Here is an 11,949-nt window from a genome sequence, read left to right as displayed (position 1 = left end):
CGGGTCGGCCAGACGAGGAGCGAGAGAGAAAGGAACGCCGGCGGGCGGGGAGGGGAGCGAACCGGCAGAACGAGGACCGTCGACGGCAGGGCCGGCCGCAGCGGCACCCCCCGCGGGAGACGCCTCACAAGGGACCGGGAGGCCGCTCGGGCGGCGACCGGGCACGCGAGCCAAGCCGGCGGGAATCACACTGCACCCAACCCGGAGCAGTCCCGCCACGCCCGCGGCACCGAGCCGACCCGAAACCAACGGACAACCCCCGGGAGCCCGAGGAGACGCCAGCCGACGCGAGAGAGAACCGAGGCAGACGCCGACGCCAACCGACGAAGACCCCCGCGTGGCAGCGGGTCCCAACGTCCGACGACGCGCCGGACGCGGCCGACCGCCGGTTCCCCCAAACAAGAAGTCCGCCCCCGAGAGCGAGGCCAACCCCGCGGTTCACGGACCCTCGAGAGCCCCGCGGAGGGGGAAGGGGGGTAGGACGGCTCCCGCGATCTCCACCGGCCGTGGGAACGCTGCCGTGGAAGGGGGGACGAGGCGGCAACCGCAGACGCCCGAGAGCACGCGGCACGCACCACACGCGACACGACCTCGCCGCGAGAGTGGCCGGGACGTGGACGCGCGTGGGAGGGACGCACACGCGACGGAGGGCACGGGGGAAACGGAGGCGGGTGGGACCGGGAGCCCAGCGCCGCCCTTCCAAACCCACCCGTCCCGCGACGACCCCTCGCGGTGAGAGGGGGTACCGCGCACGCGGGCGTGTGCACGGCCCTTCCCCGCCACCTGCCACCAGAAACCCAATCTCCCCCACAAGCTCCGCACAGCGGCAGGTCGACAGAGCCCCGTCCCGCGTGATCCCTCCTCGTACTCGGAGCGGGGAGGCGCGGGTCGCGGTAGGCGAGAGAGCAACGCTGCGCGCAGAAGGCTGAGGTCAGGGCGGGCAGCCGAGGGGACCATCCGGGAGAAGCCCCTCGGAGATCGTAAAGCCCTTTCCGAAGATAGCTAGAGAAGGCAAATTCCTCACTGAGGGCGGGACGAACCCAACACCGACGAGCAGCCAAGGGCTCCGTGCACGCAACGGGAAACGAGCAACAGGCGCGGGACAGAACGGGAAGGACCACGCGCCAGCTGGTGGGGGGTCTGCGGTATCGGCAAAGGTCTCTTCTCCGGGGTCTTCTTGAGCATTCGCGACCGGGGGGACCTGCGACAGGTCCCCGCCGAGGGCCAGGCCTCTTCAAGGCGCACACAAAGGAGGAGCCTTGACTTGAGGGAGTCCGGTCTTTAAAAAGGGCCAGCCGCGATCGCTCAGCACCACCCTAACCGCGCAGGGCCCGCGGGTGAAGGCACCAAAAACATAGGCACGGGGTGGGCGCTCACCCAACGGAAGGAGCCTTTTAACCGCACACTCAACTCCTCGACCCCCTTTTCTGTCACCGTGCAGAAAGCCGGCAACTAGGACAAGGGAAAGCGTAAAGGCACAAGCACCATGGAGCACAGGAGGCACGCCGGGGAGCGGGAAGCGCCACCGCCAACTCAGAAGCGGGCACCTTGGTGGTCAAAGCCCGGAACGCTCCAGGAGCACCGCAAGGCTCACACAAAGCAGGGCGCGTGCACACACCATTCGGGAAGGGTATGCACCGCAGCGGGTCTACCACCTTCCCCGGCACGGGGGAAGAGGGCCGCGAAGCAGTGAACGGCGTGGGGGCAAGCGCCCCCGACACGTCCACAGGGACACCGCGAACCACAGCAACAAGTGTGCGCGGGTCAGCGCTCGTGCCGGACAGCCGCACCCCTGACTTCCACACACCACCCTGCAAAGGAATGGGGAGGAGAGACGAGGGGCCCGCTGGCAGAACGAGAAGAGCGGTCGCCATTCGCGCTGAATGACCATTCGCCATGAATGTCCGTCCCTCGCCTGGCGCGGCTTAGGCCCCGGCCCGAAGAGAACGCGGCAGCACCACATCGATCCAACGGGAGCGAGACACGCCATGCATCGGGAACAACGGGCGTGAGAGCTTTCTAACACGCACTGGACGGGAATACGAGCGAGAAGAGCGAGAGAGAGCACGGGAAGAAGTCGCTAACACTGCCACACACACACAAAAAAAAAATTTACCCTTCTCGAGGGCGAGAAAAAAGGAAGCGTTGCACTCGGGAGGCACGTGGCGTGGAAGAACGGGACTCAACGGGCAGCGGAGGTTCGGGAACTCCTTCAAAAAAAAAAAAAATAAAAAAAAATAAAAATAAAAATAAAATCCCCTTCGAAGGAGAAAAGGTGCAACTCGGGAGGCACACAGCAGGAAAGAAAGGGACACACCACCAAGCAGCGGAGGTTCGGGAACTCCTTCCAAAAACAAAAAAAAAAAAAACAAAAAAAACAAATAAAAAAACCGGTCGGCCGCAGAGGAGCACGCCAGGGGGTCACTAGCACCAAACGGGAAAACCCTTCCAGTCGCACTCGGCACCAACGACTCCTACCGGTAACGGACGACAACCACCACGGGGAAATCGGGAACGCCTGACACGCGGGACGGTTGTCATAAAGCTGCCCCAGAGAGCACAGGCAAGCAAGCACGGGAAAGCAGGAAGCGTACTCATGGGGGACGCTAAGCTTCAAGCATCGAAGAGGCCCATGCGCAGAAGAAAAGAGCTAGGGCTGGACAAGCAAACAGCCTTGGTGCAAGCCTCTTCCAACGTCCTTTAATGACAAAAAGAGTCAAAAGGACAGCGTGTCAGCATATATCTCCAGGTACAATAAGGACAGATAGCAAAGATGAAAAGTGTAAAAGACACAGGGATAAACATGACAGGCCACACGGAACGTCTGGAAGTCATGTTCGGTGACGTGTCCCCAAGAGGTCCCCATGTAGAAAGAGAACCGGACCGCAAAGGAACAACTGGTCGACCTTAGAACCCTGAGTGCTCACAGACCGAGGAGGCCATGGTAGATAGCCTGGAACACAGCTTCCCCTCGGCCTCAGAAGTCCATGCTCCCGCTGGCAGGGACCGGGGAGGATCCTGGAAAAAATAAAGTCTCGGAGGCGCCCCTAGCCGGGACACCTCGGCTCGGAGGCCGGGGACACAGCACCCTCTCGGCCTCAGAGGTCCAGGCTCCCGCTATCAGGGACCGAAGGACTCCTGGAAAAGAAAAAAAAAAAAATCCGTGGCGCCACCTAGCCGGGCCACCTCGGCTCGGAGGCCGGGGACACAGCACCCTCTCGGCCTCAGAGGTCCAGGCTCCCGCTATCAGGGACCGAAGGGACTCCTGGAAAAGAAAAAAAAAAAAAACTCCGTGGCGCCCCCTAGCCGGGCCACCTCGGCTCGGAGGCCGGGGACACAGCACCCTCTCGGCCTCAGAGGTCCAGGCTCCCGCTATCAGGGACCGAAGGGACTCCTGGAAAAGAAAAAAAAAAAAAAACTCCGTGGCGCCCCTAGCCGGGCCACCCGGCTCGGAGGCCGGGGACACAGCACCCTCTCGGCCTCAGAGGTCCAGGCTCCCGCTATCAGGGACCGAAGGGACTCCTGGAAAAGAAAAAAAAAATCCGTGGCGCCACCTAGCCGGGCCACCCGGCTCGGAGGCCGGGGACACAGCACCCTCTCGGCCTCAGAGGTCCAGGCTCCCGCTATCAGGGACCGAAGGGACTCCTGGAAAAGAAAAAAAAAAAAAAAAAAACTCCGTGGCGCCCCCTAGCCGGGCCACTCGGCTCGGAGGCCGGGGACACAGCACCCTCTCGGCCTCAGAGGTCCAGGCTCCCGCTATCAGGGACCGAAGGGACTCCTGGAAAAGAAAAAAAAAAAAAAACTCCGTGGCGCCCTAGCCGGGCCACCTCGGCTCGGAGGCCGGGGACACAGCACCCTCTCGGCCTCAGAGGTCCAGGCTCCCGCTATCAGGGACCGAAGGGACTCCTGGAAAAGAAAAAAAAAAAAAAAAACTCCGTGGCGCCCCCTAGCCGGGCCACCTCGGCTCGGAGGCCGGGGACACAGCACCCTCTCGGCCTCAGAGGTCCAGGCTCCCGCTATCAGGGACCGAAGGGACTCCTGGAAAAGAAAAAAAAAAAAAACTCGTGGCGCCCCCTAGCCGGGCCACCTCGGCTCGGAGGCCGGGGACACAGCACCCTCTCGGCCTCAGAGGTCCAGGCTCCCGCTATCAGGGACCGAAGGGACTCCTGGAAAAGAAAAAAAAAAAACTCCGTGGCGCCCCCTAGCCGGGCCACCTCGGCTCGGAGGCCGGGGACACAGCACCCTCTCGGCCTCAGAGGTCCAGGCTCCCGCTATCAGGGACCGAAGGGACTCCTGGAAAAGAAAAAAAAAACTCCGTGGCGCCCCCTAGCCGGGCCACCTCGGCTCGGAGGCCGGGGACACAGCACCCTCTCGGCCTCAAAGTGTCTATGGTCCCGCTGGCTGGGACCGAAGGACTCCTGAAAAGAAAAAAAAAAAAAAACTCCGTGGCGCCCCCTAGCCGGGCCACCTCGGCTCGGAGGCCGGGGACACAGCACCCTCTCGGCCTCAAAAGTGTCTATGGTCCCGCTGGCTGGGACCGGAGAGGAGGGAAGAAATAAAAAATAAAATAAAATAAAATAAAAAATTTAAAAAAAAATTGGAAAAAAAAAAAAAATCCGGGACGGGGCCCAAGCCTTCTGGTCGACCTCATCCAGCTGCCACCAACCCCTCCTTGTGTCCCAATAGGTCGTACAGCCACCTCCTCCCCTGAAGTTCTCCAGGTACAACCTCCTAGCTAGAGATGGTCCCCAGACAGGACGGCGTCTCCGTCGCGCACCCGCCTGCTTGCCTGTCACCCTCTCACCCTGGCCGGCTCACCACAGGCACTTCCCCGTCCTTTGTCACCAACCGGGGGACAGGAGCGTTGCGGAAACTTGTCGCCACTAGGTGTCGCCCGACAGCGATCTCGATCAAGCAAACCAATACAGACTGTCACGCGCGCCGCCGCTGCCACACACTCATTCCGTCTCTCCAGAGTGACCTCCCTAGCTCAGGGGGACACTCACCCACGCACAACGGGGCAGGTACCCACCACTTCTCCCGAATGGCACAAACGGTCCCGGTTGTCCCGCCGGAACACAGTGAACGCGGGATGGACTCGGGGCCAACCCCTCAGGCACCCAGAAAAGGAAAGTAGGACGGAGCGGTGAAAACAGGCCACCTCTAAGTGAAAGGACATGCACTCTCGAATCGGTTAACAATTAGCAAGGAACAGGCACAGTTAGAAAAGGGAGCGTCCAAACTCCGGCGTGAGGGGAGGGTGGCGGCGACCTCAGTTCCACACCATTTTTAAATGGCTCACTCATTTTTAAAACCCTCCACCGATCCCGATGGGGGGGAGGGGGGTTGTTGTTGTTCTCTGTTCCTCGCTGCCACCGCCAGCCGGCACTCACCAAACCACACACCTGCCACCCTCTTTGGAAGACTAAACACAGAGAGTAAATTAAAAGAATGGTGGAATGATGGTGGAATGGTTAAAATTCCCGTGATTTGTTTTCACTCTGATCAAAACATACTTATTTTGTGCATTTGCATTCCCTTGTTCACACGTGCCTCTGTGTGTGTGGTGGGGGGAGGGAGGGAGGGAGGGAGGGAGGGAGGGAGAGAGAGAGAGAGAGAGAGAGAGAGAGAGAGAGAGAGAGAGAGAGAGAGCCAATTTAAAAAATAAAAACATGGTTAAATACAGCCACTTTGGGAAGATTGCTAGAGAGAATGCAGTCCAGAGTATGGAGGCCAGAGCCTGGACGCTCTAGACCACAGGTCTCCCATCTCCCATATACCAGGCACCCAGCACCACCATCCCTACTTTGTTTGTTTGTGCGTTTGTTTGCTTGCTTGTTACATTAGTTTCATCCCAAGTTAATAATTATATATTTTTTTTCTATGCACGTATTTAGTTGTGGCAGGGGAACTCCTTCTTTAGGGACAGGCAGACTTAGCTAGTTAGTTAGCCAGTCAAAAGTACGTAAAAAATTTATATCAACATAAATATCATTCACTAAGAAATCCTATCTGAAGAAAAAGAAAGAAAGGAAGAAAGAAGGAAGGGAGGGAGGGAGGGAGGGAGAGGGAGAGAGAGAGAGAGAGAGAGAAAGAAAGAGGAAAACTGGCAGACTTAGTTTTAGTGTTTTTGTTATTGTTTATTCAAGATATTGTTTCAGGGCTGGAGAGACGGCTCAGCGGTGAAGAGCACTGACTGCTCTTCCAGAGATCCTTAGTTCAAATCCCAGCAACCACATGGTGGCTCACAACCATCTGTAATGGAATCCTCTCCTTGTGTGTTGAAGACAGTGACAGTGTGCTCATAAAATAAATAAACAATAAAAAATATGTTTGAAGATTAAAGAAAAACTCTCTCTCTCTCTCTCTCTCTCTCTCTCTCTCTCACACACACACACACACAAATAAACTCTGTAATAAAAATCAATGTGACTTCATGATCAAACTTCTATAGTCAATAGGACTAGAGAGAACACATGTCTGTAAAATAAAAGCAGAACCTTTTCTGCTTTGTTTTGTTTTGCCTCAAGGTACGTTTCTTTTGGTATAGCCCAGGCAGTCATGGAACTTGCTCCGTAGACTTATCTAGCCTCAAGCTCACAGAGGTCCACTCTGCCTGCCTCGGCCACCCACACAGCTCTCTCTGCTGACTATATGTCTGCATGCCAGAAGAGGGCACCAGAACCTAGGAGGACACACCACATGGCTCCTGAGAATCCAGGTTTTGACTTTAAAAAAAAAAAAAAAAAAAAATTCTGACAGCATAGAGGGTAGATATCTGCCTGCCAGGCTCTTCTAGTGCTGTTTAAGGTGGGGTAATAGCCATGTGAAGGAGACAAGGGGAGAGGAAAAATCGATTGGATGAGTAGTGCTGCTGAGATTAAGGAACACACACACACACACACACACACACACACAGAGAGAGAGAGAGAGAGAGAGAGAGAGACAGAGACAGAGACAGAGACAGAGACAGAGACAGACAGAGACAGACAGAGACAGTAAGACAAAGAGACAGAGAGAGAGAGATGACAGAGGGACACACCGAGGGAAAGACATCAGGACCAGCTGAATTTCTCAAGAAAAGAAAAGAAGAGAAAGGAAAAATGTTTTCTATATACACAAATCTGTATACATGATTTGTTATAGTGTCCCATTTGGGCACTTTGGATTCAACTGTGGATGGTTGGCAGCCAGCTTGGCTGACACCTGACCTCACCAAGATGGAAGCAGCCGGCCATTAGCCCTGATGTTCCAGGTCACTTCTGTTTCTCCCTTTCCCAGCCTCTAGGGAAACAGAACTTAATTAAACTCAGTTTGCACGTGCAGAAAGGTGAAGAGGCACCCAAAAGCAGCCAGAAGCCTCAGACCATCCACAGCCACATGTTCTCCTTCTGCCTATATTACTTCTAAATGATCGTATTTATTTATTTATTTATTTATTTATTTATTTATTTATTTACTTACTTACTTACTTACTTACTTACTTACTTACTTTTTTTCTTTCTTTTTTTTCGGAGCTGGGGACAGAACCAGGGCCTTGCACTTGCTAGGCAAGCGCTCTACCACTGAGCTAAATCCCAACCCCTTACTTACTTACTTACTTACTTACTTACTTACTTACTTACTTACTTATTTTTGTCATACTTAAACAATCATTCGTCCTTGAATTCCTCCTGTATGCCAGGTAGACTTAGTCAGTCAGTCAGTCAGTCAGTCAGTCATTTAGCCAGGTCAAAATAGTTAAACATAAATATCAATAAAATCAATAAAAATCAAATGCAAACCCAATAGACAGTAAGTAAAATCGAATAAACCAAAAGATACATCATAAGCACAGAGTTTCAGCCGGACATTGAAAAGCAGCAGTTACCGAAGCAGTCTCCCTCCCACACCAACACACACACAGCTCGACCACCACCTTATCTGCACATTTTCAGCTCCTGCTTTCTAGAGTTACCAAGTTTATACACTACAGAGTTTAGCAAGGCAGGCCGGTTCACCGCACCCCCAGGGTCAGAGAACATGCTAGACCAGCTCTAGGGGATGGGCTGGGGGGCAGGGGAGGGTGGGAAGAGGGGAAACAGGCAGACTTAGGTATTCTAGTTTTGTTCATTCAAGATTCCACTTCTCTCTGTTGTAGCCCTGATAGACAGACAGGCAGGCAGGAATATTTGTTTGTCTGGCTTGGGGTTTGGGTTTGGTCCATTTGTTGGTGGATTTTGTTTTGTTTTGTTTCATTTTGTTTTTCGGGAAGTGTGGTGACTTAGTGCCTACACAAGCCAAGGCAGGAAAAATAAATAAGTAAAGATCTCTGAAACACAAATCTGGAGTGGGCTCTAGCATGGCCATGGACACACGCATGCACAGACGCACGCACGCACGCACGCATTGTAGACACGCACTCAAGGACACACTGGATTCTACAATGTTTGGTTTCTGAGTGTGTGTCATACAGAACCTAACAGAATATGTAATGAACTCTGGCAGTGACAGCAGAAACAACCTATGAGAAGGCGTCCTTGCAATATTAAAATGGCAGGCTAGCCAGGTGACAGTTATCTTAACCAATCTGATGTAGGCCTCATTCACACGGCATCTAGGCCTTAACAGTTAATTGTATCTGTTTCTTTATTTTCCTCTTAGGCCATCACATTGTTTTACCTAGACCTTTAACAGCCAGCAGCTACCAGCCTACAGCTACCAGTTTCTTTCTTTTCATAAAGAAACCCTGTCTGAAAAACTAGGGGAGGGAGACAAACAGATTAACAGATCTCTCTCTCTCTCTCTCTCTCTCTCTCTCGCTCTCTCGCTCTCTCGCTCTCTCGCTCTCTCGCTCGCTCTCTCGCTCTCTCGCTCTCTCGCTCTCTCGCTCTCTCGGCGCGTGTGTTTGTGTGTTCAACAGAGGAGGCATTCAGGTCTGAGAGACGGGGGAGGGAAAGAGGGAAGAGAGACAGAGAGTGACAGAGAAACAGTTGACAGAGAGGGAGAATTGTAGGTTAATTATTGTTCCGTCTCCTCAATCACGGTCTACTGGTCGCCATCGTGGCAACCATGCCCCGCAACCCTACCTTCGGTAAGATCAAGCATAATGGCGGCAACCATATAATTCCTGCTTAGTCGCACTGAACACTCCGGTCATCACTACCTGTGGAGAATTGTGGGGGCTCCTCTGGTCTAGAGAGTAGTACCCTTGAATGAAATGAGGATCACAGCAAGCATTATTTGTTTTGAGATATAAGATGTGGAAAGAACTATATGTGTGGATTTACAGACAGACAGACAGACAGACAGACAGACAGACAGACAGACAGAGAGGAGAGGACAGGACAGGACAGACAGGACAGGACAGGACAGGACAGGACAGGAGAAAAAAACAAGAACACAAACAAAAACTCAAAATGGAAGTCCGGTTCCAAATAGTCTCTGTCTGCCCTGTCGCTCTAGTGTTGGTGGTCCAGGTTATAAAAGCTTATACATGGGTGGGTGCGGGAAGTGCTGCTGGGTGTTCAGTTCAGGTCCAAGATTATTGCGGGTAACTAGACAACAAAGAAAGCAGTTAGACTGACTCCTACAGTGTTCGGTTTCTGAGTGTGTTATCACACAGAAGAGCCTAACAGAATATGTAATGAATTCTGGCAGCAACAGCAGAAACAACCAATGAGAAAGTGTCCTTATAATATTAGCAACTGCAACAAAATGGCAGACTAGCCAGCTAACAGTTCCCTAGCCATTAACTCATCTGACATAGGCCTTCTTCACGTTGCATCTAGATAGGTCTTCCTATCTTCCTCTCCAGTGCTGAGACCAAAGTGAGATCAAAGTCATGCATCACCATGGGTGCCTTCCCTTTCATTTCTTTTCTTTCATCCTAGGAAGTGAGTGAGTGTGTGTGTGTGTGTGTGTGTGTGTGTGTGTGTGTGTGTGTGTAAAGAGAGAGAGAAGGAGGGGGGGAGAGAGAGAGAGAGCTTTAGAGAGAGAGAGCTTGAGAGAGAGAGAGAGCTTTAAAATCAGCACTCAAGCCTTCTCTTCCTATCCCTATCCAATCCCCCAAACCAGCAGCAAAGCCACCAGCACTCGAGAGACAGAGGAAGATGAAATCTCTGGTCTGAGAAACAAGAGGAGGTAGATAAACATACCTCTCTCCTTCATAATTTGTTAAAGTGTTCCCTTTGTGTTGTGTGGACTCTACTTTATTAAGCAAGTTTCACATCGACTAGCTCCAAAGAGGAGTCAACAGTTCTGGCGTGCAGACAGTTGTTGCCTGCTTTAAATATTTTTTGGTGTGTTTGTTTGTTTGTTTGTTTGTTTGTTTGTTTGTTTGTTTCAACCGAGGGCCTGCCTGCGTTCAACAGATCCAAACCCAGTTCTCAGAGGGGAAAATGGAGTCAAGTCCGAAGTCACTGGCATTTAAGTCATCTGCCATTGACAGTCATAGGAGATGGGAATATCGTCCTTTCTCCAATGGAGACTCACCTGGGTATGCATCAACCACATCTAAGGGCAGGCCTGGGTTAGTACGGGGTGGTGGATGGGGAGGAAGGATCTGGAAAGAGCTTACGATGGGAAACTATGATCAGAATGTTGCACAGAAAACAAAATTTGTATTTAAAAAGAAAAAAAAAAGGCTATCCAAAAAATCTATCCAAAAATGAAAGGAAACAAAACAAAACAAAACAAAACAAAACAAAACAAAACCGACAGCAGAACTTTACTAACCGCAAATGCTCCATCTCCTGTATCCAACCACTCCACTCCCAGATAGGTAGATGATAGTTTGCATCTCTCTGTCCCAGTCGGGTTAAGAAAAGGGGAACCACCTCTGTGGAGAGCCATCTCTCCAGCCCTTGACAAGCTTTATTTAACTAAACATTAAACATGAATCAGAAACGCCAAACCCTGTACATATATGGTCCAGATTCACCCTTACTAGACACCCCAGCTGGCAGGGCGAGGCTGGGAATTGAGAGTGAGCAAAAAGTGAGTCTGCCTCTTTCCCCAGGGTGTGCTATCAACTCCATTACCATTTCCAAACAGCTGGGTGTGAGTCTAACTAAGGTTTCTTCAGGACATTTGCCCAGGAGCCGGAGCCCTGACAGGACAGCGAGAGCGATGATCAGACATCATTTCACAGTGAAATCATCACTGATTTCAGGCAGAAAACTTTAGAAAACTCTAAACTCTAAAGAGGCACTAAAGGTGCTAGGGCAGCAGCAGTACTGACCACCTTCAGGAACCTGCATATTCTCCAGCCCTGCCCCACCCCCACCCCCTCTCAGCTAGCTCCTGTCCACCCCTTCCCCTCCCCCCACACAGGGAGGAGGCCTTGTGTGTGTGTGGGGGGGGGGGCGGCAGTGGAAGATGCAACTCTCTCTTGAGAGAGAGTTCTGGGTCTCCCAAACAAATACATAACTAGAAACTTCATTTATTTACTTTATTTCATCGAGCATACCGTGGAAGAGGGAAAAGGAACAGGGAAGCTAGGCCAACTGGTCGAGCTCCTCCTTTCGTTTTGTTTCAAAAAGGAAAGGAAAAGCCAAAGAACCCCCTCTTTTGGTGAAAGGAACAGAATGGTGAAAGTTGAAACATCGGCTCGCCACTTAATACTTTGGCTTTTAATAAAAGGGACAGCAGATCGACTCGAGTTGATTAAGAGAGAGAGAAGAGAGAGAGAGAGAGAGAGAGAGAGAGAGAGAGAGAGAGAGAGAGAATAAACCACAAAAAAACGTTTTGTCGACCAGCCTCCTTTTAAACCTCTGTTACACAGGAAGACTGGTCAACCTCATTCCCCTCCCCCCCACTCACACACACACCCCTCCCCCTCCACGGAGAGGTTTAATGAGAGAAGAAAGGTAGAAGAAGAGAGTAAAGGCCAGTCATGAGCACGTGGAGAGAATTTGGGAGGGGAATGGGGAGAGAAGGGACAAAGGGGAAGAGGGGAAGAGAGGAAGA

At 52.4% G+C, this 11,949-nt stretch overlaps 1 long non-coding RNA gene across 1 annotated transcript in view; it reads right to left on the bottom strand.

Moving 5' to 3' along the window:
- Positions 1-5,181, bottom strand: part of LOC147997602 (uncharacterized) — an 18,404-nt gene extending 13,223 nt beyond the window's left edge. Inside the window, exon 1 of the long non-coding RNA XR_015647703.1 lies at positions 5,033-5,181. This is a non-coding gene — a long non-coding RNA (uncharacterized LOC147997602). The remainder of the gene's footprint in view (positions 1-5,032) is intronic.
- Positions 5,182-11,949: the final 6,768 nt, after the last annotated feature.

The sequence above is a fragment of the Rattus norvegicus genome, unplaced genomic scaffold (genome assembly GCF_021556685.1).
Source record: "Rattus norvegicus strain SHRSP/BbbUtx unplaced genomic scaffold, alternate assembly SHRSP_T2T unassigned-0000111, whole genome shotgun sequence".
Classification (NCBI taxonomy): domain Eukaryota; kingdom Metazoa; phylum Chordata; class Mammalia; order Rodentia; family Muridae; genus Rattus; species Rattus norvegicus.
This window is presented reverse-complemented; position numbering and strand designations above follow the sequence as displayed.